General features: G+C 45.5%; 1 protein-coding gene across 1 annotated transcript in view; it reads left to right on the top strand.

Moving 5' to 3' along the window:
• The window catches only part of LOC115142587 (alpha-1,6-mannosylglycoprotein 6-beta-N-acetylglucosaminyltransferase B-like), a 155,978-nt gene that overhangs the window by 87,978 nt on the left and 42,277 nt on the right, over nt 1-25,723 (top strand). The window lies entirely within an intron of this gene.

Raw genomic sequence — 25,723 nt, 5'->3', positions numbered from 1 at the left:
TCTCTCTCTCTCTCTCTCTCTCTCTCTGTGTGTCTTTCTCTCTCTCTCTCTGTCTTTCTCTCTCTCTCTTTATCTTCCATTACATTCTCCACCTCTCTTGCTTCAAGTGCTATCGAACAAGGTTGTTTGCTATTGCCCAACTCACCATTGTTGACTTGAAACTCTGCACCTACCCCCTATTTCCCATGACCCCATGCTTTCAACAGGACAAAGAACATTGGCCTTTTGGATTCGACAGATGTGATATTACAAGCAATTTCGCTGTCACTGGGGGATATGCAATTATTTTTGCTATCGGTCTGTCTTTAGATTTGGCTTTGATAAACAGAAATGGTTCTATTGATATTTTTTGGGGTGAGTGCTTCACTGGACAAAAGAATTGGGACATACAAGAGGTTGATATCACAAAGAATAAGAAGACGACGCTCTCACGATGTCAGCGCAAGAGAGCGTGAAGGGTCGTCATTTATTAATATGGGTTCATGGAAAGGTGTTGTTTCTCCGTCACACGTTTTCTGTAGCTCTCTCTGCCTAAGTGAGGACACAGAGAAGTGGGCCACTTAAAGATGGCAGATTTGCTGTTTGAAGAGTAAGTGTGGATTTTTGTTGGCAGCCAAGTGCGACACAACGACATAAAAATGTTTTCGTTTCGCCGCCAAGTCACAAAAAGCCCAAGGCATTGTTTTGAATAGCTTTTCTTGTTTATTCATTTGTCTTTTATCGCAGAAGGAAACAGAAGCCACTTATCATTGAGGCTTGTCTGAAATGTTGGTTTTGCTCGTATCTCTCCGTTTTTCTGCTGACAAATTGCAATCGGCGTTTTTGTCAGTAATCAAACGTGGCAGAGAAAGCAACGAGGCAGACAGAATACTCAGCTAAATAATTCTCCTTTCAGATACCGCTTTTACAGATTGGATTCCACTACATTTAGGACATCATCTGATTTTGAAATCAGCTCAGTTCAACAGTGTACACTATATAGGACAACAGCTCACATAAAGAAGGCTTGAAGGTTTGCCAGATCCCCACGGCCCCTGTCTGTCAACGAGGTAGATGGATGGATAGATGATTCTATTAGGATTGACAGATGAATGAGTGGACAGGGAGAGCCTATAGGGGGGAGGGGGAGGGGTACGATAGCAATGATTCAGCAACAGTGGGTGTAATCCATTATTCTGGTTGTGGTAGCTACTGCACGCACACACACACACACACACACACACACACACACACACACGCACACACACACACGCACACATTCACACATACATACATACGTTGAATATAGCCCATGCCTGTGTATTCTGCTGAGTCTACATTCTCCTCTATGGGCCTTTAACATAATTGCATAATGTAGATGAGGGCTAATTTACAGACAATTAGATAGACTACAGGCCAGATGTATTTGAACAACAATTGTGAAAGACTCCAGCCACCCAAGTCATAGACTCTCTCAGCTATCGCACGGTTTGGAACCAACAGGACCCTGAACAGCTTCTGCCCCCAAGCCATTAGACTTGCATTTGACCCCTTTTTCCACCAACTCTTTTGACTCATCGCATACACATTTGCTACTGCTCATTATCTATCCTGTTATCCCTACCTATATGTACATATCTACCTCAATGACCTCGTACCCCTGCACATCAACTCTGTACTGGTACCCCGTGTATATAGCCAGTGCTCATTGTGTATTTCTCCCTCGTGTTGTTATTTCAACATTTTTCTCCCTGCATTGTTGGAAAGTAAGTAAGCGTTTCACTGTTAGCCTTGTTAACCTGTTATTTTATTACCAGCACTACGGGAGGAGGACTGCTATCCATCTTATACACCTTATTTACATATATACAATCCACTTCAAATGTGTGGATTCGGCTATTTCAGCCACGCCTGTTGCTGATAGGTGTTTAAAATTGAGCGCACAACCATGCGATCTCCATAGACAAACATTGGCAGTAGAATGGCCTTACTGAAGAGCTCAGTGACTTTCAACGAAGCACCGTCATATGATGCCACCTTTCCAACAAGTCAATTGGGCAAATTTCTGCCCTGCTAGAGCTGGCCCGGTCAACTGTAAGTGCTGTTATTGTGAAGTAGAGAAACGTCTAGGAGCAACAACGGCTCAGCCATGAAGTGGTAGTCCAGACAAGCTCACACCAAGGGACCGACGAGCGCAACACTCACTACTGACTTCCAAACTGCCTCTGGAAGCAACGTCAGCACAACATCTGTTCGTCGGGAGATTCATGAAATGGGTTTCCATGGCCACAAACTTTTGGTAATGTAGTGTGTAAGTGTCTGGGTGTGGAGGGAAAAGGGTGAGGTCTTTATATTAGATGACAACACTGCATCATAACCCGTCTCGAAACTAAATCTGACGTTAAACAGTTGAGAAATAGTTGTGTCTCCATGGTAGTGCACAGCAATGCTATCTTCATATTACATGGTCGTTGATGCATACATATTTTGTAACTCAGTGTTTTGTAACTCAGTGTTTTGTAACTCAGTGTGTTGTAACTCAGTGTGTTGTAACTCATACTGCATGTGGTTTAGTCTGTGAAAAGAAGGCTTGATAGGTCTCTTTTGGCAGCTGTTGGTCATGAAAAGAGAGGAAGGACAGCGGAGGGAGGGGCTCTAATTTTCTGCCTCCTTTATTCACAACCCGATTGGAGGAATGACTACTCTCCTCTCATCCACTCGGTCTTTTCATTCACTTTCCACAGTAAATTACTCAGAGAAGTCTTTTCCCCTATTCTTCATGTTGCCTCTCTCCCCTCTCCATTTCTACTTTAAATCTCCTTACATCACTTATAAAATCAACTCCTGATATTCAAGACTGATGCGAGTTTGCACTTATCTGAATTGGCAGTACCGGCTGAAGGCTTACTGTAACAAAGGCATTAGCTCAGTGGCTCCGTAGAGAGTTGTTAGACAGAGACTGTCCGATGAAGGAAGGCAGTCAGGTGAAAGAGAGAGAAAAGCCTAGTGAGCCATAAGGGAGGACGCTAGAGAAGCTGGGAGAGTGGAGCGAGAATGAGAGAAAGGAAAATTCAGAGAGAGACAAATCTGTTGTCAGTCAATCTAAGGCATTTCAGGCCCTGTTAGGCCTCTCTCTCTCTCTCTCTCTCTCTCTCTCTCTCTCTCTCTCTCTCTCTCTTGGTCAATCTGGTTTGGGGGTCAGCCCAACGATATGCACTCCTGTCACCACCACCTGGTGGTCTACCATCTCCACGGAGAAAGGTCACACAGGTCACCAGATAGGTCACAGGAGACTTACATTCTAGAAATCATCATTTCAAGCAGAAGGGCAGTGATGGCATCAGGTGCATTGGGGGTTAGATCATGCTGGTGGGCATATGAAGGTGTTTTGATCCTCTTTTTGACACATAAGTGCACATACACCTTAGCCAAATACATTTAATCTCAGTTTTTCACAATTCCTGACATTTAATCCTAGTAAAGATTCCCTGTCTTGGGTTAGTTAGGATCCCCACTTTATTTTAAGAATGTGAAATGTCATAATAATAATAGAGAGACTGATTTATTTCAGCTTTTATTTCTTTCGTCACATTCCCAGTGGGTCAGAAGTTTACATAAACTCAGTTAGTATTTGGTAGCATTGCCTTTAAATTGTTTATCTTGGGTCAAACCTTTCGGGTAGCCTTCCACAAGCTTCCCACAATAAGTTGGGTGAATTCTGGCCCATTCCTCCTGACAGAACTGGTGTAACTGAGTCAGGTTTGTAGGCCTCCTTGCTCACACACACTTTTTCAGTTCTGCCCACAAATGTTCTATAGGATTGAGGTCAGGGCTTTGTGATGGCCACTCCAATACCTTGACTTTGTTGTCCTTAAGCCATTTTGCCACAACTTTAGAAGTATGCTTAGGGTCATTGTCCATTTGGAAGACCCATTTGTGACCAAGCTTTAACATCCTGGCTCATGTCTTGAGATGTTGCTTTAGTATATCCACATAATTTTCCCCCCTCATGATGCCATCTATTTTGTGAAGTGCACCAGTCCCTCCTCCAGCAAAGCACCCCCACAACATGATGCTGCCACTCCCGTGCTTCACGGTTGGGATGGTGTTCTTCATCTTGCAAGCGTCCCCCTTTTTTCCCCAAAGATAACAATGGTCATTATGGCCAAAGTTCTGTTTTTGTTTCATCAGACCAGAGGGCATTTCTCCAAAAAGTACGATCTTTGTCCCCATGTGCAGTTGCAAACCGTAGTCTGGCTTTTTTATGGCGGTTTTGTAGCAGTTGCATCTTCCTTGCTGAGCGGCCACGCAGGTTATGTCAATCTAGGACTCGTTTTACTGTGGATATAGTAAGTCGCTCTGGATAAGAGCGTCTGCTAAATGACTTAAATGTAATGTAATATAGATACTTTTGTACCTGTTTCCTCCAGCATCTTCACAGGGTCCTTTGCTGTTGTTCTGGTATTGATTTGCACTTTTCGCACCAAAGTACGTTCATCTCTAGGAGACAGAACACGTCTCCTTCCTGAGCGGTATGACGGCTGCGTGGTCTCATGGTGTTTATACCTGCGTACTATTGTTTGTACAGATGAATGTGGTGCCTTCAGGCGTTTGGAAATTGCTCCCAAGGATGAACCAGACCTGTGGAGGTCTGCTTTTTTTCTGAGATCTTGGCTGATTTCTTTTGATTTTCCCATTGTGTCAAGTAAAGAGGCACTGAGATTGAAGGTAGGCCTTGAAATACATCCACAGGTACACCTCCAATTGACTCAAATTATGTCAATTAGCCTATCAGAAGCTTCTAAAGCCATGACATAATTTTCTGGAATTTTACAAGCTGTTTAAAGGCTCAGTCAACTTAGTGATTGTAAACTTCCGACCCCCTGGAATTGTGATACAGTGAATTATAAGTGAAATAATCTGTCTGTAAACAATTGTTGGAAAATGACTTGTGTCATGCACAAAGTAGATGTCCTAACCGACTTGCCAAAACTATACTTTGTTAACAAGACATTTGCGGAGTGGTTGAAAAACACAGTTTAATGACTCCAACCTAAGTGTATGTAAACTTCCGAATTCAACTGTACATGTATATGTTTACAATCATTGGTGCCTTTTAGCTCCGCCTCTGCCTATAGTCTCTAAGCTCAGGGCTGTGTGTGTCTGAGGTGGTGATGACGGTAGCTGGCCCGGAGGCTGGATGATTCTCCGATGTCTCGATGTCATCTCTCCTCTCCTCTATCCCACCATTCCCCTCTCCTCTCCTCTATCCCACCATTCCCCTCTCCTCTCCTCCCCCGGGCCCATCTCCATCTAGTTGTGTTGTCTTTCACGGCACGGGGTCCCCGGTGCAACCGGTTAGCCTGCAGACCATTAATCTCTCTCTCTCTCACACACACACACAAACACAACACACACTTGCGCTGTGTACACGCACAGACACACACGCCATGATTGGAATTAGGCTCCCCACTCTCTCTCTAGTTTAACCTTTCTCTGTCCTCCCATCATCATACCCACGTCCCAGGCACACACTCATGCATGCGTCACACACTCCAAAAACATGTGTGCCCGAAAACAAATGGCACGGATGGGTTAAATATTTTCAGCGACGGACCCTGCAACTGTATGTTCACTACCATCCCTATTCCTTCCAGACGTCCATCCCATCTCTAAATAGGTCTGGTGTGAAAACATCTCCATTTCTCCCTAAGAAAACCTCGGTGTTAGAAAGCATTGCTTTCGGTCCACCAGGTTAATATCTAAAGGCAGAGGACAAGTTTAGAGGAAGGCGGGAGGAACACTCAACAGCCATAGGCTGTTTACCCCGTCTCTTTTCTACTGTAAATAACGTCCTTTCTAACCCTTTGAAGGACCATGGACTTTCTGTTATATAAGTATTTGGGGACTGAATGTAAATACAGCCATTTCGTTCTGTCGATGTGTCTTCGTTAGTCTGGCGTCGTCTCTCTTTCTTTTGCTCACTCGCTCCATCCCTTTCTGTCTCTCTTTCTCCCAGTCTCTCTGCTTTTCTCTAGCCGTTTCACTCGCTCCATCCCTTTCTGTCTCTCTTTCTCCCAGTCTCTCTGCTTTTCTCTAGCCGTTTCACTCGCTCCATCCCTTTCTGTCTCTCTTTCTCCCAGTCTCTCTGCTTTTCTCCAGCCGTTTCGCTCGCTCCATCCCTTTCTGTCTCTCTTTCTCCCAGTCTCTCTGCTTTTCTCCAGCCGTCTCACTCGCTCCATCCCTTTCTGTCTCTCTTTCTCCCAGTCTCTCTGCTTTTCTCCAGCCGTTTCGCTCGCTCCATCCCTTTCTGTCTCTCTTTCTCCCAGTCTCTCTGCTTTTCTCCAGCCGTTTCGCTCGCTCCATCCCTTTCTGTCTCTCTTTCTCCCAGTCTCTCTGCTTTTCTCCAGCCGTTTCGCTCGCTCCATCCCTTTCTGCCTCTCTTTCTCCCAGTCTCTCTGCTTTTCTCCAGCCGTTTCGCTCGCTCCATCCCTTTCTGTCTCTCTTTCTCCCAGTCTCTCTGCTTTTCTCCAGCCGTTTCGCTCGCTCCATCCCTTTCTGTCTCTCTTTCTCCCAGTCTCTCTGCTTTTCTCCAGGCGTTTCACTCGCTCCATCCCTTTCTGTCTCTCTTTCTCCCAGTCTCTCTGCTTTTCTCCATCCGTTTCACTCGTCCACACTTTCTGTTGATTGCTCTCTCCATCCTCCATTCATTAACGTGTTCCCTAAAGCGAGTTGAGACTCCTCAGGCCCTGGTTCACCTCCTCTCAGATTCGACTCCTCACTGTGAACATTGATATTACATACGGTGCATTCGGAAAGTATTCAGACCCCTTGACTTATTCCACATTTTGTTACATTACAGCTTTACTCTAAAATGGATTTAAACACAAAATGTTCCGCATCAGTATACACACAATAACCCGCAATGACAAAGCAAAACGTACGCACGTTTTTAGAAATGGGTGAATTTAAGTAAAAGTTTGTTGAAGCATCTTGGGCAGTGATTACAGCTGTGAGTCTTCTTGGGTGTGATGCTACAAGCTTGGCACACCTGTATTTGGGGTGCTTCTCCCATTCTTGTCTACAGATCCTGTCAAGCTCTGTCAGGTTGGGTGGGGAGCATCGCTGCCACCATCATGCTTCACCGTAGGGACGGTGCCAGGTTTCCTCCAGACGCGATGCTTGGCATTCAAGCCAAAGAGTTAAATCTGGGTTTCATCAGTCCAAAGAATCTTGTTTCTCATGGTCTGAGAGTCCTTTAGGTGCCTTTTGGCAAACTCCAAGCGGGCTGGCATGTGTCTTTTACTTAGGAGCGGCTTCCATCTGGCAACTCTACCATAAAAGCCTGATTAGTGGAGTGCTGCAGAGATGGTTGTCCTTCTGGAAGGTTCTCCCATCTCCACAGAGGAAATGTGGAGCTTTGTCAGAGTGACCATCGGGTTCTTGGTCAACGCCCTTCTCCCCTGATTGCGCAGTTTTCCCGGGCGGCCAGCTCTAGGAAGAATCTTGGTGGTTCCCAATCTTCTTTCATTTAAGAATGATGGAGGCCACTGTGTTCTTGGGGACCTTCAATGCTGGCGAAATGTTTCGGTACTCTTCCCCAGATCTGTGCCTCGACACAATCCTGTCCCGGAGCTCTACGGACAATTCCTTGAACCTCATGGCTTGGTTTTTGCCTCTGACATGCACTGTCAACCGTGGGACATCATATAGACAAGTGTGTTCCTTTCCAAATCACGTCCAATCTATTAAATGTACCACAGGTGGAGTCCAATCAAGCTCTAGAAACATCTCAAGGATAATCAATGGAAACAGGATGCACCTGAGCTCAATTTCGAGTCTCATAGCAAAGGGACTGAATACTTATGTAAATAAGGTATTTCTGTTTTAATTTACAAAAACAGTTTTTGCTTTGTCATTATAGGGTATTGTGTGTAGATGAATGAGGGGGGGATATATGATCCATTTTAGAATAAGGCTGTAACATAACAAAATGTGGAAAACGTGAAGGGATCTGAATACTTTCCAAATGCACTGTATATACACCTCCCCTACGGGGGTTAACACACACACACACACACACGCACACACGCACACACGCACACACGCACACACGCGCGTGCTGAGTCAGGATACAAAATGGAGGAGTTGGCTAACTTCAATAAATGCACACATGAAAATCAGCTGTTATTGCCTCACTTGCAATGCTATTTCTAGTTTCTAGAACAGCTGTACTTCTTTTGTGATGACAGACTTTTGGGAAAGCAGCTTACTGTAGAATTGATGATTACCTGTTTGTGACTGCGGTAGAAAATATCGTATTAAAATACCCATTTGTGAGATGTGTTTTTTGCTTGGCATATTAAAGATTTGCAAAACTGCATTATTTAGAATATAATTTATGACTGCGGCAACTTTGTTGCAGATTCTGAAATAACATCAGTGTCACATTAATCAGTGTGTGTGCGTGTGTTGTGTGTTGTTCGCTCAAGCGCAAAGCAACATTCTGTCTGGTTAAAGTGTGTGAGTTAGCAGAAACAAAATGGCTGAATTATGTTATTTCCCTCCTCTCTCCCCTCTCTCTCTCTGTATCTTCCTCTCTCTCTGTCTCTCTCTCCCCCTCCCCCCTCTCTCTCTCCCCCTGTCTCTCTCTCTCCCTCTGTATCTCTCTCTCTCCCTCTGTATCTATCTTTCTCTGTATCTCTCTCCCTCTGTGTCTCTCTCCCTCTCTTTATCTCTTTCTCTCTCTCTCTCTCTCTATGTCTCTCCCCTTCTCTCTTTCTCTCAATTCAATTCAATTCAAGGGCATTATTGGCATGGGAAACATGTGTTAACATTGCCAAAGCAAGTGAGGTAGATAATATATAAAGTGAAATAAACAATAACAATTAACAGTAAACATTACACATACAGAAGTTTCAAAACAATAAAGACATTACAAATGTCATATTATATATATATACAGTGTTTTAACAATGTACAAATGGTAAAGGACACAAGATAAAATAAATAAGCATAGATATGGGTTGTATTTACAATGGTGTGTGTTCTTCACTGGTTGCCCTTTTCTTGTGGCAACAGGTCACAAATCTTGCTGCTGTGATGGCACACTGTGGAATTTCACCCAGTAGATATGGGAGTTTTTCCAAATTGGATTTGTTTTCGAATTCTTTGTGGATCTGTGTAATCTGAGGGAAATATGTCTCTCTAATATGGTCTCTAATATGGTCTTTCTCTGTCTCTGTGTGTATCTCCCTGTGTGTATCTCTCTCTTTCTCTGTCTCTGTGTATATCTCTCTGTGTGTATTTCTCTGTGTGTATCTCTCTGTGTGTATCTCCCTGTGTGTATCTCTATCTTTCTCTGTCTCTGTGTGTATCTCCCTGTGTGTATCTCTCTCTTTCTCTGTCTCTGTGTGTATCTCTCTGTGTGTTTCTCTCTGTGTGTATCTCCCTGTGTGTATCTCTCTCTTTCTCTGTCTCTGTGTGTATCTCTCTGTGTGTATCTCTCTCTTTCTCTGTCTCTGTGTGTATCTCTCTGTATCTGTACCCCCCCCCCCTCCTTCGGAACTTGAAGCTCAAATTAACAACTCCTCAGCTTTTTACCTTTCACCTACGCTACAGCTGCCTTGACACACACACATATACGGGCACAAACACACCTTCACTCGCCCGATAATGACTTCCCTCCTCCTAGCCACGGATTTGGAGAAAGGTATAAAACCAGAGCCTCTGGATGCCATTGTTCAAAGTGTCAGAGTGCCCAGCGGAGTCCACACACATGGGGCTTAAATGGAAAGAGCAGGCAGGTATGGCACGCTATGACGGAGTGCCCCTACTGCTGAGGAGGGCAGAGCTGGGGCAGCTTAATGGCTGGCTTCAGGCTGGTGGAGTTATAGTGGCTGGCTGGCTGGCTGGCTGGCTGGCTGGCTGGCTGCAGTCACGCTAGGGGAAGGTAAGGTGGCTTTATTGTGGTTTCAGGGGCTAGTTGTTGGCTCTGGGATCGATTGATATATATTGTTACTTCTTTTTCTTTCTTCATTTCACTCTCTCTCTCTCATAATCCTTCCTCTCAGGGTTCTGAAACTATACTGACAAAAATATAAATGCACATGCAATAATTTCAATGATTTTACTGAGTTACTGTTCATACAAGGAAATCAGTCAATTTAAATAAATAAATTAGGCCCTAATCTATGGATTTCACATGACTGGGCGTAGGCCCACCCACTGGGGAGCCAGGCCCAGCCAATCAGAATGAGTTTTTCCCTGCAAAATGACTTTATTACAGACATTGTTACTCCTCCGTTACATCAGCTGTCCGGGTGGCTGGTCTCAGACCATCCCGCAGGTGAAGAAGCCGTATGTGGAGGTCCTGGGCTGGCGTTGTTACACATGTTCTGTGGTTGTGAGGCTGGTTGGACGTACTGCCAAATTCTCTAAAACGACATTGTAGAGAATCAAATCAAATTGTATTTGTCACATGTGCCGAATACAGCAGGTGTAGACCGTGAACACAATAAAATAACAATAACGAGGCTATATACAGGGCGAACCGGTACTGAGTCAATGTGCGGGGGTACAGGTCAGTCAAGGTCATTTGTATATGTAGGTAAGGGTAAAGTGACTTTGCATAGATAACAAACAGCGAGTAGCAGCAATGTAAAAACAAAGGGGGCGGGGGTCAATGTAAATAGTCCGGGTGGCCATTTGATGAATTGTTCAGCAGTCCTATGGTTTGGGGGTAGAAGCTGTTAGAAGCCTTTTGGACCTAGACTTGGTGCTCCGGTACCACTTGCCGTGGGGTAGCAGAGAGAACAGTCTATGACTTGGGTGACAGGAGTCTCTGACAATTTTGACAATTTTTAAATGGACATTCCTGCAATCAGCATGCCAACTCCGCATACCCTCGAAACTTGGCACATCTGTGGCATTGTGTTGTGTGACAAAACTATACATTTTAGAGTGGCCTTTTATTGCCCCCAGCACAAGGTGCATATGTGTACGGCTCATGCTGTTTAATCATCTTCTTGATATGTCACACCTGTCAGGTGAACCGATTTTGCAAAGGAGAAATACTCACTAACAGGGATGTAAACAAATGCGTGCACAACATTTGAGAGAAGTAAGCTTTTTGTGTGTATGGAACATTTTACATGTTGAGATTATATTTTTGTTATTGGCCAAGGTAGGATCTTGTACTTTCTCTCTGTCTCTCTGTCTCTCTGTCTCTGTCTGTCTGTCTGTCTGTCTGTCTGTCTGTCTGTCTGTCTGTCTGTCTGTCTGTCTGTCTGTCTGTCTGTCTGTCTGTCTGTCTGTCTGTCTGTCTGTCTCTCTCTCTCTCTCTCTCTCTCTCTGTCTCGCTTTCTCTCTTGCTCCTTCTTTGTCTCTCACTCATCTCTCTTTCCCAGACCGGGCAGCGAGGGCCTGGTGGTGGTGAACAGGCGCCTGCAGACATGGCGAGCGCTGCAGAAACCAGGGAGATCAGTAGTAGTGCCGTTCATCAAACACCTGCTTCTCACAGAGCTGTATTTCTCATCTGACGGAAAAGAGAGGGGGCCGGAGGGAAGAGAGAGAGAGAGAGAGAGAGAGAGAGAGAGAGAGAGAGAGAGAGAGACCAAGAGAGCGAGCCCACGAGAGAGAGAAAGAGAGCCCATGAGAGAGAGAAAGAGAGCCCACGAGAGAGAGAAAGAGAGCCCACGAGAGAGAGAAAGAGAGCCCAGGAGAGAGAGAAGAGAGACAGAGAGAGAGAGGGGGAGAGGGGAGAGTGAGAGAGAGAGAGACAGAGAGACAGAGAGAGAGAGAGAGGGAGGAGAGAGAGAGAGAGAGAGAGAGAGAGAGAGAGAGAGAGAGAGGAGAAGGAGAGAGAGAGAGAAAGAGGCCGGAGGAGAGAGAGAGAGACAAAGAGAGAGTGAGAGAGAGAGAGAGAGCCCACAAGGGAGAGAGGAGAGAGAGAGAGCGAGCCCGAGAGAGAGAGCCAGAGAGAGAGAGAGAGAGAGAGAGAGAGAGAGAGAGAGAGAGAGGGGGCCGGAGGGAGGAGAGAGACAGAGAGAGAGAGGAGATAGAGAGAGAGAGAGAGAGAGAGAGAGAGAGAGAGAGAGAGAGAGAGAGAGAGAGAGAGAGTGAAAAAGCCATGCAGGCTCTGAACCTAGACAAGAGTGAGGGGGGATCGAATGAGAAACGGAGGGAAATAGAGGATGGAAAAAGAGAAAGCGAGGTATAGTGAGAAGGATATAAAGGGTGAGCTGGTGAGAGAGAAACACAATAACATGGAGCAAGAAAGGATGAAATTTCAGTCTCGCCCAATCGATGGTGAGTTATGTGTGAAGTGCTTCGGTGGAGCCCTGTGGTGCTGTGCTAGAGCTAAAGCTGTGGCTAAAGGGAACACAGATCCCTTCTAAAGGCCAGTTACATCGAACCCCACTCATTTAAAAGCTCAGACAGAGCAACTGCTGCTTCAGCTGGCTCTAGACACTAATTGGGTTCAGAGAAGTAAAAGCGGCCCTGCTGTCAAAAGCATCACATGGACTCTGATTCTGAATTGAATGAAGTTGCTCCATAGGCACTGATCTGAGATCAGTTGAGAGTTTCTTCCAAATGGCCAAAGTTAGGATAAGGAAGTGTAGCTGATTGTGTGTTAAACGATCACATACCTCAATGTGAGCTAGCATGAGAGCCCCATAACCATCCATTCAGACGACTGCCCTGTGGCAGATAATAACTGAGTAATTGGCACTGAATTTGACATTACCCCCGGAATGCAGCGTCAGGAATATTGCCTTCCTTCCCGTCGCTCCTGGAGGGGCGTTTCCCTCTTTTCTGCTCACCGCCACGAATATTGAAATATTGTCATCTCATTTTCACATGACTTCTAAAAACGAATTATGGATAATGACGATGTTCCATATTTTCCATTGGCTCGGAGAGAAAAAGGTCCTTCAAAATCAGGTCAAACTAGAGCTGGAGTTTTCTATATCCTCACTAGGGGCAAACTGGCCCATTTTGGTGCAGCCAGGCTTGAAATTAAGTTGAGTGGGATGAGGGGTTGATTTTACTAAGAGGAAATACATTGCCCTCTCTTTCTTCCCATTATTTCTCTCTCTCTTTCTCTCTCTTTTTCTCTGAACTCTGCGCCTCTCTCTTTTTCTCTCTCTTGTTCGTGCTGCTAACTGAGGAGGCTGTAATTGAATCATGTGAGATGAAGATGCAGAACATAATGGCAGTTGTATGTGCTTTTGTATTAGATTGGTGCAGTAATGGCTCTCCTCTCTCCACTCTTCAGATAACCTAAGAGGGGAAATTGGCATGTTTACCACGTTGGATGTATCTGTCCGTGTCAGTGTACAGAATGTGCTGTGTGACATATCTAATGACCCGGAGTTTTTCCTGCTCATGCTTGTGTTCAGGAATAACTCCCATCCCACTAGTAATAGAACACAACGTGTTGTGTATGTTGTGCCTGTTCTTCACCACCACCTCTATACCTGCTGGCTAAAGTGCATAGCCTTTCCACAAATCTTTGTTCCTCACCCTGTTCCCCAGTTGAGTGTCTACAGGGGATTCTAGAGGGCTTACCTCAGCTCAGTCCCCTGTATAATCACCCTCTCTCTCACCAATCAATATATAGTAATTATTACTCTTGTGTTTGTACACTGCCCTGTCAGCAGCCGAGCTGTGTGTGTGTGTGTGTGTGTGTGTGTGTGTGTCCTCTCCTCTGTGGCCCCCTTCACAACCAAAGGAGAGGCTTATTCGTCATGATTTAAGGGGAATTTTAGTGAAACAACTGGATTTGCTGACGTGTAAAACGGCGCTCAGCCAAAGTGGAGACAAAGCAGAAGCAGGATCATTATAAATGGAGGCACGCATATGCAGGAGGAACGCTGATCTCAGTCAGAACAGTCTCCCTCTCTCTCGGTCTCAATGTGTCAGGTCTCTCATTAGTAAGCTGTCAGAGGAGAGAGAGAAGAGGGCTGTGTGTGGAGGAGGAGTGTTGGAGGGGTGAGAGAGAGCGTGGAAGAGAGAGGGAGAATCACAAGCCCAGAGGCCCGACTGGAACCCATGGATGTCAGTTAAGGAAGCGCTCCGCACCTCTCTGATTCAGAGGGATGGGTTACATGCAGAAGACACATTTTAGTTGAATGCAGTCCCCTTTCCCTTTTCCTTTCTCTTTCTCTCTGTCTCCACCATTGTCCTTCTTTCCTCCCTCCCCCTCTTTCTCTCTGTCTCCACCATTCTCTTTCTTTCCTCCCTCCCCCTCTTTCTCTCTGTCTCCACCATTCTCTTTCTTTCCTCCCTCCCCCTCTTTCTCTCTGTCTCCACCATTCTCTTTCTTTCCTCCCTCCCCCTCTTTCTCTGTCTCCACCATTCTCTTTCTTTCCTCCCTCCCCCTCTTTTTCTCTGTCTCCACCATTCTCTTTCTTTCCTCCCTCCCCCTCTTTCTCTCTGTCTCCACCATTCTCTTTCTTTCCTCCCTCCCCCTCTTTCTCTCTGTCTCCACCATTCTCTTTCTTTCCTCCCTCCCTGTCTCCACCATTCTTTCTTTCTCTGTCTCCACCATTCTCTTTCTTTCCTCCCTCACCCTCTTTCTCCCCCGCCCTCTCTGTTACTCTAGGAACCAGGAAGACAGTTTATCCCTTCACTCCCTCTGACAGAGGAGGCGGAGAAGGTATTCCCTCTTTCCTCTCCTCTCTTTGACTCATCTAGCGCTCCTCTCTTCCTCCTCTGGCTGGAGTTAATGGCTTTAGCATCTCCCTTATCTCAGACACACTGTCACACATGTGATACACACACACACACATGCATCCGCGCACACACACACACACACACACACACACACACACACACACAGCGTAAACTAGAACCAATTAGCAGCATGTCATTTCACTGATTTGTTCCACAACATCCAGTTTCATCACACCCTCCATCAGCGGAGGGAAGACAGCAGAGCAGCAATCACACACTCAAACCATCCATGTAATTATCTAATCATCTGCTCCAGCATCCGCCTGTTTGTCCGTATAGGGCCTGCATGTGTGTGTGTGTGAGAGAGAGAGGGAACATGCGATACACATGCGCAAGTCTGGCTGTGATACATGTATATACATTAATGCCCAATATACCACAGTGCTGTCACAGTCAGACTTTCATGGCCCCCCCCCCCCCCCCCCCCTCCCTCCCCTCCCACTCTGCCTGACCCTGTCCTCTAGTCAGCCGAGGGGACGATAGGCCTGATGGGGCGCCCCTCCCCCCGCTGCTGCTCACACGCTCACACGGTCACACACACATACTCTCTCATACACACCCATGGCTCATCTCATCACCCTGAGCTGCTCCCACTGCGCAGGAGACCCTTCACCCTGCACAGACGCTTAGCCAGCTGACAACCTCACACACACAGTTGGACACACACACATACACACCCATATCCCTTTCTTCTTTGAGTAGAGAGAGAGAGAGAGAGAGAGAGAGAGAGAGAGAGAGAGAGAGAGAGAGAGAGAGAGAGGAAAGGGGAGGATGAAAGGGGTGAGAGAGAGGAAAAGGGAGGATGAAAGGGGTGAGAGAGAGCGAGAGAGAGGAAAAGGGAGGATGAAAGGGGTGAGAGAGAGCGAGAGAGAGGAAAAGGGAGGATGAAAGGGGTGAGAGAGAGAGAGAGACCCCCATCTTTTTCACATAATGTAGATATTATCCAAGGTTTTACAAGTACTGAGAGATGTTTGACCTCTGTAGACATGGGGGACCTTGGATTCTCACAGAATAATGATCAGCAACAGAGCACTTCTCTATATTACCCCTATATGTATCCACCAAAGCCTAACTCACTCCCATCTTCTCATAGGCCTACTATGTGGTCACAGTGTTCATTCATAGGGGCTTGCTGATTGGACGCCAGCCCAGAGACAAGGAGGACGCTGGGCGATTGGGCGCCTCTGTGCCCCTGAGTGTCATTGGACATGTGTGTCCTGGCCCTCTGCCATTTCATTTTAAACGAGTGTGTTTGTGTCCCTCGCTTGTCGTAACTCAAACCACATGCCCACCGACATGTCCGCTCTACACAAACAACCCTGGCAATGCCAGTCGCTCACTGTGCCATCCTGGAATCATAATCGGTATTAGTAAGGGGGGGGGGATAAATTAATCAAAAGACTCCCTCGTTTTCCTCTCGTTTCCTCTCTTGCATGATTCTGACAACGTTAGTCACGCAGCAGTGGCGTTGACGGGCTGAACGGCTGCCAAGAAACGAGGGTATGAAACCAGAAGAAAAGCTAGCCTTTCTGAACGAAGAACAGGTTTTAAAGACTGTTGCTCTGTTTTGTGCTAACTGGCTGTTACGTAAGCCTCTTGGAGGAGGGAACGCAACACCCTGCTACAACTCAACTCCCCATGGAGTGGAAAAAAGGAACGTGATTGTAGGTGCGGATGACAGAGGCAGAGAATATTACCGTTTACAGGGAATTTATTCTCCCTTCACACGGTAAGGCAGGGAAAAGGGGCTGGACGGAACCAAAGCAAAGAAAGTTCCCCCTCTCCTACCATACCTGCCTACACACTGGTTACCTATTCTTAGCACCACCTGGCGCTAACCAAAATACAGGGGGTGGTCCGCCCAGGTCTTAACTAGTGTGTATAGACAGAGTAAATACTACGGGTATATGTTTGCCCGCAGGCCTCTTGCCTAAACACTCCCAAGGGGCCTTCCCCTTCCCCCCCTGGAAACAAATGAAAGAGAATAATTCACCAAACTTAGTGAACAATTTGAATAAACCAAAAACACTCGGTACTATGGTATACACATACCTCTACAGGAGCGGCTACAAAACACTAGGTACTATGGTATACACATACCTCTACAGGAGCGGCTACAAAACACTAGGTACTATGGTATACACATACCTCTACAGGAGCGGCTACAAAACACTAGGTACTATGGTATACACATACCTCTACAGGAGCGGCTACAAAACACTTTCAACATATCTACCAGACCAACAACCAACACAGGACACACAAAGAAGCTCTCTCCCCTGGGGAAGGAACACTGGCTTTTCAAGCTGCAGAAGGAGTTGAAGATCATGCTATTTCCCCTGACAAAAATCTAATCTAGAGTAGGCTTTCTATTTCACAACAAAACCTCCTTCACTCACGCCGCCAAACTTAACCTAGTAAAACTGACTATCCTACCGATCCTCGACTTCGGCGATGTCATCTACAAAATAGCTTCCAATACTCTACTCAGCAAACTGGATGCAGTTTATCACAGTGCCATCTGTTTTGCTACTAAAGCACCTTATACCACCCACCACTGCGACCTGTATGCTCTAGTCGGCTGGCCCTCGCTACATATTCGTCGCCAGACCCGCCAGTAAAGCTCCGCCTTATCTCAGTTCACTGGTCACGATGGCAACACCCACCCATAGCACGCGCTCCAGCAGGTGTATCTCACTGATCATCCCTAAAGCCAACACCTCATTTGGCCGCCTTTCCTTCCAGTTCTCTGCTGCCTGTGACTGGAACGAATTGCAAAAATCGCTGAAGTTGGAGACTTTTATCTCCCTCACCAACTTTAAACATCTGCTATCTGAGCAGCTAACCGATCGCTGCAGCTGTACATAGTCCATCGGTAAATAGCCCACCCAATTTACCTACCTCATCCCCATACTGTTTTTATTTATTTACTTTTCTGCTCTTTTGCACACCAGTATCTCTACCTGCACATGACCATCTGATCATTTATTACTACAGTGTTAATCTGCTTATGTATGTATCTAGTGAGCTAAGCTGTAGCATTAGCAATGTCTTTCAAAAAGAGACAACTCACAAATGCGGAAATTCTGGAGATTTCTTACAATTCTGACAATGAGTCAGTATGAAAGTCAGGAATCAGATTCTGACAGTGACAGTGAGGAGCTGCCCCCCAGCCATTGAGAACCCTGAATCTGAGGACCCCTTGTCCACTGACAACGTCCCAGTTCCCTTTGAAGATGCTGGTGGTGATGGAGGCAGACCGACAGTGGATGAAATACAGGAGTTCTGTGGTAGCTGGAAGGCCGTCAGCCATTTCACCCCTCCTGGCCCTGTTGTTTGCTTTGATGAGTCCCAGTCTGGAGTGCAATACCCCTTGCCATTTCCATCTGAGGCAGAGTGCTTCAAGTTGTAACTGACAGAGAGGCTGGTGGGAGACATAGTAGAGACCAATTGCTAAGCCTTGGAGCTACAGGAGAAGAGAGAGCCAGGAGTGGGGTGGACAACCACAATTAGTGAAATGTATACCTTCCAGGTGACAGTCCTTCTCATGGGGATAGTAAAGAAGAACTCCCTAAGAGAATACTGGAGCGCCGATCCTATGTTTGCATCTCCCTTCTTTGCCACCCTCTTTTCCCAAGACTGCTTCCTAGTTCTGCAGTGATGACTGCATTTCGTCAACAACGCTACTGCCATCCTAAATGACCCATTATACAAAATAAGAAATGTTCTTACCAGCCTAACAATAGCATTTGGTTGAGTGTGCCATGCAAAGACCTATGCATTGATGAGCACGAGGGGCTCGGGGTGTCCTTGTCCGTGGTGATGACAATGCTGGCTCCTCACCTCAGCAAGGGACACACTTTGTACGTGGACAGCAGTCCCACACACTCTTCCAGCATCTGCTCTCCAACAACACAGGGCACGGTCAGGTCAAACAGGAAGGGGATGCCGGCATTTGGATGCAGGAAGATGCAGAGAGGGGAGGTGGAGTTCAAGGAGCACGGTCAACAGCTGGCAGTAAAGTGGCATGACAAACGAGACGTCCATGTCCTCTCCACTGTCCATACAGCAACCATGTCGGACACAGGGAAGGTGGACCACCTGACGGGAGAGAGAAATATCAAACCAGACTGTGTGCTTGACTATAACCTCATAATGGGGGCAGTGGATACGGCGGACATGATAAACAGCTTTGTGAAATGCCCTCGGAAAACAACCAGGCGGTATAAAAAATATTTTTCCATCTGATCAACGCAGCCCTCAATGGCCACATAGTTCAGGTGATGATGATTACTGAGCAAGGGAGTTTTTGTAATTGGACGTACAGTTCACATGCAAGTCACATACAGAAACTATTAACGTAATAAGGCACTTACTTTGATAGAAACGCAGCCTGGATTTGAACCAGTGTGTCTGTAGTGATGCCTATAGCACTGAGATGCTGTGCCTTAGACTGCTGGGGAGTCATAAGGCTTCAGAATACAACGCTAGCTAATACTTCTCTGACGCAATTAGCATTGTTTTCCAGAGCTAATAAAAGAATGTAGTTAGCTACCTAAGCATTGAGTATAACACAATAAAGGTTATGAAACGAGTAACGTTACCTTGCGTGTCCGCGGTTATAAGGAATATACACAAAAACATTGTGCTACAGTAGAAACGACATAACATGACATGCAGAAACTATTTTAACTTAATAAGGCACAACCTTTGATAGAAACATTTCCAAAGTTGTTATTGGTAAGGAAAACAACTATGACTGCGATGCAGGTAACAGATGGAACATGTGAACTTGTGTGTGCAGGACGGGAGATGAGCAAATGTCTGCAGACTTGAACTGCATTAACAATTGGGAAGTGTTTGGGGAATTTTGTCCGGGTCAGAAATGTCAGAAAAATGAATTGGTCCGCAAAAGTAAAAAATGACTACTTTTATGTGAATGAATGAGCCGGAACACACCTCAATTCAAACTGTTCTCAGAAAATTTTAAAAAATTGCTCGAAAATAATTTGAAATTGACAAATTGAAAAACAGCCTATAATTAAAAACAGGCTGCGTGCCTTGGTTTGTGGGCAGCGCGGATGAAATGCACTGATGCGTAACAATCACATTCTGGAATGGAGAGAACATTCTAAGAGTTAGAGTTATTTGGAAGGCAACGTTTATCTCTTTCTCCTATGCCGAGTCTCCTCCTCTATATCTGAACTGCCAATGCATCTCTGTTCCTAGACAGAACCTTAGTGATATATCTTCCTCACTTCCTCACTTCATCTGACCTGACCTCTGCCCCATAGTGCTCGCTCCTCCCCAACTCACGGCGGTCGTGGTGACTGGTACCAGACTGTGTCTTTCCTCCTCCCATATGATCCCCGATGGCTAACGATAACACATCCTGACGGAATGGAAACGTTATATACTCCCCTCTCTCCCTCAGTGACACGAACAAGTATATTTAGTGATTTCATAAGTCAAGAAATCAGAACCCAACACTGTCACCACACGTACAAAAACACACAGCCTCCCCCCACACACCACACAGTGTGTTCAACAAAGTGTACCCCACTACACACAGACGCTCCTATCGGACTCAGTACCACCAGCCTTATGTAATGTATCATTAAAGCGTAAAGCTTTATGCTCTTTCATGTGTTAATACTTTACAGTAAAAGCCTCCACTAGAGATTGTCTTCCATTAGGCTCATACTCTGACAAAATGTTGATTTATTTGTATACATACAGTACATGCAGTACTGCAGGAGTGTTGTGTTTAACTGTCAGTACAGTAAAGAACAGTACTTTAGTTTGTCTTTGCTTGTTATGTGAAATAGGCTACATGGGAGTGTGAGCGATGTGAAGGACAGAGAGAGTTGGGGGATATATTGGTTGGATGGGGAGGGGGATTCTTGATGGGAGAAGGGCTCAATCCTGCCATTCAGGGCCGGACGGACGAGTGTGGGTGAAGAGGTGGAGGAGGGAGACAGTGGCAGCTCATCTTGTCTGCGGTGATACCTCTTTCAGAAATCCCATCAAATTGCAGAGGCGCACGCACACACACACACACACACACACACACACACACAGACGTCAGCCACACTTATCTCCTCTCACTCTCAAGGATGAGATTCAGACAGAGACTTACAGTATTAGACTCACATCCTCTCCTCTTTCTAACAAGAGCTCTCAGAACTATATTTACTGCATAACAGGGCCTGGAGATAGAAGGTTATAGACAACAGCATCCTGTCTCACTCCATACAAATGACCCTCTCATCCCAGCACATGACATGCTGTACGGGCTGTGTTTGGCGTGAGAGGCTTGTTAAAGGCTTCTGTGTTTATAGTATATTCAACAGTGGTGTCCTTGAGTCTGTAGGGAAATAGATGAGCTAGCCAGAGGAACATGTTGTGTCTGTATCGTGTGTTTCGGTAATAAATGTGTGTGTGTGTGTGTGTGTGTGTGTGTGTGTGTTTGCTGTCTGAGCTCCAAAACACACATGCATGGAGACACACTGTCTCTTTCTCTCGCCCTCTCCCTTTCTCTCTCCCTCTCCCTTTCTCTCTCCCTTTCTCTCCTTCATTATAGCGTTGGGATTGTTACTTCAAATGAGTGTGTGTTTTATTTGCTCGTATTACAGTATGCGGTCATTCATATCAACTTCCTTTTCCAAATGCACTTATTGTAAGTCCCTCGGGATAAGAGGGTCTGCTCAATCAAATCTAAAACATAAGCGTGTTCTGTAGAGAGAGGAAATTGACTGTAGCCCACCTCCACCACCATGTCCATTAGCCTTGTCTCCATCTGTCACGATGGGCCAACGCACACACACACACACACACACACACACACACACACACACCCCTCAGATCTCTCACCCAGACCACTCACAGGTCAGCTGTCCAATAGGGACTTGGTCGGCACGGTAACGCCGAGGTTTTAGCCAATCGATGCGAAAGAAAATGGAGTCAAGTGACGGGAGTGAAAGCAGACACAGCCCTGTGGTCTCAGGGGTGATCTCTACTTCTTCATGTCTAGTAGGAGGAAATTGATACAGTGTAAATTGATGAGGGAAAGACATGAGAAACAGGAGAATCCTTCCGCCCAGTGGGGTATAGCAGAAATCAGTGAAGGCAAGGGTTTTGGGTTGCGGTAGATTCCTTTTATTTTTAAATGGTAAGGAGTTTGGAATGTTGTGGGGGAATCAATGGTAGGATCACTGTACCGTGGAGAGAGCAATGTGTGTGAGAGACACACACACTGACACACAGAAGTAGACCGCACACACACACTGACACACAGAAGTAGACCGCACACACAGACACACACATCCTCTCTCTCACAGGCTCCAACTATCACTCTTCCTTAATAATGCAAAAAAACTAAACCACCCACTGGCAGGGATTCTCTCTGCATCTCTCTGTCTCTGACACACACTCCTCTTTCGTCCTCTCCCTCGCTCCTCTCATCTCTGAAACGGACACATGTCTCCCCGGTCGGTGCCCCTTTGACCGTATGATGTGTAGATCTCCCTCTTTTTCTGATGCTGTTGCCCGCTCACTGTTCTGGCCATCTGCTACTCATACAGTTTGGATCACACTACTGAGCGGTGCTTCACCCTCATCATCAGCGCAGTGCTGTCGTTTGATCTAGCTGATTGATTGATGTTTCATTGTGTTTCTCTAATGCTCGGGGGCTTGGAAGCAGGTTCAACGTCTCTCTCGTCATAGGACGATAATGAGTTGGTGGTTTATTCAAAGTGACTTACAGTGAATGCAGTACAGGACCGGTAGGTGTTTTGACCTGACCAGGATCGGCTTTTGACCCTACATTCCAGGGCACAGTGTTTCCTGGTCAGGGTCATGTGGTCAGTGACTCCTGGTCTGAAGTATACAACAGGTGCCCATGCAGGCATCTAGCAGCGCAGCAGGTAGACTTGTGGTTAAAGCTGGTGCCATTATCTGAGCTGACAAGGTAGAAAATCGGCCGATGTGCCCTTGAGCAAGCCACTTCACCCTCATTTTCTCCAGGGGCGCCGTACTACTATGGCTGACCCTGTAAATCAACACTTTTCACTGCACCGATCCCGTGTATGTGACAATAACACATTTAAATCTCATAACCTTCTTCAGCCAACTGATCAATGGAAACCATAGTTAATGTAACCTCTGCTCTGTCTGTGTGCTGTGTGTTTGAACCATACAGTAGTTAATGTAACCTCTGCTCTGTCTGTGTGCTGTGTGTTTGAAACACACAGTAGTTAATGTAACCTCTGCTCTGTGTTTGAACCATACAGTAGTTTATGTAACCTCTGCTCTGTGTGTTTGAACCATACAGTAGTTAATGTAACCTCTACTCTGTGTGTTTGAACCGTACAGTAGTTAATGTAACCTCTGCTCTGTGTTTGAACCATACAGTAGTTAATGTAACCTCTGCTCTGTGTTTGAACCATACAGTAGTTAATGTAACCTCTGCTCTGTCTGTGTGCTGTGTGTTTGAACCATACAGTAGTTAATGTAACCTCTGCTCTGTCTGTGTGCTGTGTGTTTGAAACACACGGTAGTTAATGTAACCTCTGCTCTGTCTGTGTGCTGTGTGTTTGAAACACACAGTAGTTAATGTAACCTCTGCTCTGTCTGTGTGCTGTGTGTTTGAAACACACAGTAGTTAATGTAACCTCTGCTCTGTCTGTGTGCTGTGTGTTTGAAACACACAGTAGTTAATGTAACCTCTGCTCTGTCTGTGTGCTGTGTGTTTGAAACACACGGTAGTTAATGTAACCTCTGCTCTGTGTTTGAACCATACAGTAGTTAATGTAACCTCTGCTCTGTCTGTGTGCTGTGTGTTTGAACCATACAGTAGTTAATGTAGTCTCTGCTCTGTGTGTTTGAACCGTACAGTAGTTAATGTAACCTCTGCTCTGTGTGTTTGAACCGTACAGTAGTTCATGTAACCCCTGCTCTGTGTGTTTGAACCGTACAGTAGTTAATGTAGTCTCTGCTCTGTGTGTTTGAACCATACAGTAGTTAATGTAACCTCTGCTCTGTGTGTTTGAACCGTACAGTAGTTAATGTAACCTCTGCTCTGTGTGTTTGAACCGTACAGTAGTTAATGTAACCTCTGCTCTGTGTGTTTGAAACATACAGTAGTTAATGTAACCTCTGCTCTGTGTGTTTGAACCGTACAGAAGTTAATGTAACCTCTGCTCTGTGTGTTTGAAACATACAGTAGTTAATGTAACCTCTGATCTGTGTGTTTGAACCGTACAGTAGTTAATGTAACCTCTGCTCTGTGTGTTTGAACCGTACAGTAGTTAATGTAACCTCTACTCTGTGTGTTTGAAACATACAGTAGTTCATGTAACCCCTGCTCTGTGTGTTTGAACCGTACAGAAGTTAATGTAACCTCTGCTCTGTGTTTGAACCGTACAGTAGTTCATGTAACCCCTGCTCTGTGTGTTTGAACCATACAGTAGTTAATGTAACCTCTGCTCTGTCTGTGTGCTGTGTGTTTGAAACACACGGTAGTTAATGTAACCTCTGCTCTGTGTTTGAACCATACAGTAGTTAATGTAACCTCTGCTCTGTGTGTTTGAACCATACAGTAGTTAATGTAACCTCTGCTCTGTGTTTGAACCATACAGTAGTTAATGTAACCTCTGCTCTGTGTTTGAACCATACAGTAGTTAATGTAACCTCTGCTCTGTGTGTTTGAACCATACAGTAGTTAATGTAACCTCTACTCTGTGTGTTTGAACCGCTCTGTGTTTGAACCGTACAGTAGTTAATGTAACCTCTGCTCTGTGTTTGAACCATACAGTAGTTAATGTAACCTCTGCTCTGTGTTTGAACCATACAGTAGTTAATGTAACCTCTGCTCTGTCTGTGTGCTGTGTGTTTGAACCATACAGTAGTTAATGTAACCTCTGCTCTGTCTGTGTGCTGTGTGTTTGAAACACACGGTAGTTAATGTAACCTCTGCTCTGTCTGTGTGCTGTGTGTTTGAAACACACAGTAGTTAATGTAACCTCTGCTCTGTCTGTGTTAATGTGTGTTTGAAACACACAGTAGTTAATGTAACCTCTGCTCTGTCTGTGTGCTGTGTGTTTGAAACACACAGTAGTTAATGTAACCTCTGCTCTGTCTGTGTGCTGTGTGTTTGAAACACACAGTAGTTAATGTAAACTCTGCTCTGTCTGTGTGCTGTGTGTTTGAAACACACGGTAGTTAATGTAACCTCTGCTCTGTGTTTGTACCATACAGTAGTTAATGTAACCTCTGCTCTGTCTGTGTGCTGTGTGTTTGAACCATACAGTAGTTAATGTAGTCTCTGCTCTGTGTGTTTGAACCGTACAGTAGTTAATGTAACCTCTGCTCTGTGTGTTTGAACCGTACAGTAGTTCATGTAACCCCTGCTCTGTGTGTTTGAACCGTACAGTAGTTAATGTAGTCTCTGCTCTGTGTGTTTGAACCGTACAGTAGTTAATGTAACCTCTGCTCTGTGTGTTTGAACCGTACAGTAGTTAATGTAACCTCTGCTCTGTGTGTTTGAAACATACAGTAGTTAATGTAACCTCTGCTCTGTGTTTGAACCGTACAGTAGTTCATGTAACCCCTGGTCTGTGTGTTTGAACCGTACAGTAGTTCATGTAACCTCTGCTCTGTGTGTTTGAACCGTACAGTAGTTAATGTAACCTCTGCTCTGTGTGTTTGAAACACACGGTAGTTAATGTAACCCCTACTCTGTGTGTTTGAACTGTACAGTAGTTAATGTAACCTCTACTTTGTGTGTTTGAACTGTACAGTAGTTAATGTAACCTCTACTCTGTGTGTTTGAACCGTACAGTAGTTAATGTAACCCGTGCTCTGTGTGTTTGAAACATACAGTAGTTAATGTAACCTCTGCTCTGTGTTTGAACCATACAGTAGTTAATGTAACCCCTGCTCTGTGTGTTTGAACCGTACAGTAGTTCATGTAACCTCTGCCCTGTGTGTTTGAACTGTACAGTAG

The sequence above is a fragment of the Oncorhynchus nerka genome, linkage group LG15, assembly GCF_034236695.1.
Source record: "Oncorhynchus nerka isolate Pitt River linkage group LG15, Oner_Uvic_2.0, whole genome shotgun sequence".
In the NCBI taxonomy this organism is placed as follows: domain Eukaryota; kingdom Metazoa; phylum Chordata; class Actinopteri; order Salmoniformes; family Salmonidae; genus Oncorhynchus; species Oncorhynchus nerka.
The sequence above is the reverse complement of the archived record's forward strand: the minus strand, read 5'-3'. Positions and strand labels throughout refer to the sequence as shown.